Source organism: Sinocyclocheilus anshuiensis, unplaced genomic scaffold, assembly GCF_001515605.1.
Source record: "Sinocyclocheilus anshuiensis isolate Anshui unplaced genomic scaffold, SAMN03320099.WGS_v1.1 C33058739, whole genome shotgun sequence".
NCBI lineage: Eukaryota > Metazoa > Chordata > Actinopteri > Cypriniformes > Cyprinidae > Sinocyclocheilus > Sinocyclocheilus anshuiensis.
The window spans coordinates 1-2,271 of record NW_015621553.1 but is presented as its reverse complement, the minus strand read 5'-3'; the positions used below and the strand labels follow the sequence as shown (position 1 = coordinate 2,271).

The 2,271-nt window shown below is 36.7% G+C and overlaps 1 long non-coding RNA gene across 1 annotated transcript; it reads right to left on the bottom strand.

Annotated features, from left to right (window-relative positions):
* Window positions 1-420: 420 nt before the first annotated feature.
* Window positions 421-2,016, bottom strand: LOC107683224 (uncharacterized). Its single transcript, XR_001633690.1, has 3 exons — window positions 1,936-2,016; window positions 1,731-1,825; window positions 421-489 (listed from the first exon to the last, which is right to left on the bottom strand). It is a non-coding gene; the product is annotated as an uncharacterized LOC107683224 (long non-coding RNA).
* Window positions 2,017-2,271: the final 255 nt, after the last annotated feature.

Below are 2,271 nucleotides of genomic sequence, written 5' to 3'. Positions count from 1 at the left end.
ATCCTTCGGAAATCATTCTAATATGCTGATTTGGTGCTCAAGAAAAAACAGCTGTGCTGCTTAATAATTTTGGGAACCATGATTCATTCTATGATGAATTAAAAATTCAAAAGAACAGCATTTATTTAAAAAATAAATCTTTTATAACATTATAAATGACTATACTTTTGATTTAGCTAAATGCATCTTTGCTGTATATTTGCTGTATATTATCAGGGTAAATTTGGATACTCTCTTTTCTTGTATTTTCTCTCTATATAACCATGAACATTTTTGTTTGCCTGGTGCTGACATAAAGGGCAGCTGGGGCCGTTTCCTCTGTTGACTGACAAAGCCAACCAATCGCATGTTGAGATACAGTAGATCGGGTCAGAGAATAAATTAAATATGCTTTTTACTGATAGAGCCACTAAACACTTACCACATTGCAGAGCAGTCAAAGTTGACCAGGAGCCATTTATGAGGATTGAAATTGAAAGAGTCTGCGAACTAAAAGAGAAGCAAATTTTGATGTGATTTGTTGTGAATTGATGTATCTAACTTACTCTTGAGAAAAGGGACAAAACGTTACTAACTTAACTGCTATTGGATAAATTAGTAACATTTCTATTCATTATCATCAGAGAGGCTCTGGTGAGTTTTATAGATATTTAGTTTTAGATTTAGATTGATCTAAACGCAATTCAAATTGTTTGGGAAAAAATTATTTAGATAATTTTAAATAGTATCTAGCAACACCAACAACAGAGGTGCCAATGCAGTTGATAAAGCTGTAATCTCAATTCTTTATTTTTTCTTTATTTTTTAAGTGATTGCTAGATCTGTCAATGTTTAAAATAAAACTAGGATTTACTATGAACTAATTATTAACTAACTTATTATTAGCTAATAATAAACTAGTATTTACATATTCATTCAGTTTTGCAGCCTCTTTATACCAGAAATCGGTGCTAAAATAATGAAAATAAATTTGGCTTGCTGAAAATAAAGATGAGTCATCTTTCAGCTACCTGTTAGCATGGTCTGATATCAACTACTTTTGACTCTGACGCATAGCATATTATGCATCAAACTCATAATCAACTGCAGCATCTGTCCAATGAGCATTCAAAAAGAGCCACTATCTCAAAGTCTAATCTTTTTGCTCACTCTCCCCTTTCCAATATCCTTTCCATCTGCCGCAATAAACTGCCATGATGGTTTGATTGTTGCCATGCTGAGTCCTGTCTGTCTTTCACTTCCTGGCAACCAACACCACACAGGAAACAGCAGCCGGCTGTCATTCCGGTCAATAATAAAAACCATCGTCTGTGAGGGGAGCACAGTCTTCACTATTGTTTGAACTCGTGCTGCTAATAAACAGTGATATTTCTTTAGCGAGGGAAAAAAGGAACTTATCTAAAGGTCTTCTTATGCCTCAGGAAATTACTTTACCCTTATCATTGTGACACCCAGCTGGGCTCCACGACAACTCAAAGGACGATCGGGGATCTCTAATATCCCGACCATTCCACAAGTCATCGCTCATGCCAGCTTGCATCATTTGTGACATTTAAATATTCTCAATCGCACACACACGACTCTGTCCTCAATGCACCGCTCCTAAAGTAACAGGATCAATAGTTTGAGCCCGGCACAAATTGCTCCTATCACTCGTGCCTCTCTGGGCGTTAAGAGCACCCTGTGAAGTGTGCTTAAGAACACGCTGTGTGATTTGAATGTTATCTCACCTCTACGCCATTCAGCAGGGGTCTGAACTCTGGACAGATAAATGCACTCCCAGCATATGCAGCATCAATGTGCATCCAGATTTTCTCTGCATTACCTGACATAGAAACAATGACAATGTGTCTATTAAAATATTCATCAAAACACTGATTTGCAAGCACAAATAAGACACAAAGGAAAACAACAATAAATGGAAATCAGTCTTACATATAGGGCCGAGCTCAGTGATGCAGTCGAATGCACAGGATGGAGTTGTTCCCAGTGTTGCACAAAACTAAGAGAAACATCCAGAATATCAAATAGATGGATTACTATGTGTTCATTTTAATATTTAATGTACTACAAATAAGTCAACCTAGAAATTTCTTTATCCTAATCTAGAATGTTCAATGAAAAATTTATTTGAGCTATAGGGTTTGATCACAAAAAGATTTGTTCCTGCTTGGTTTGTCTTTACGCTGTGACTCTTCTGACACAGGTTTGCTGGCTGAGCCTGGGGCTAATTTGACTAATGTGATTCAGAAAACAGGCTCTCCAAACAGC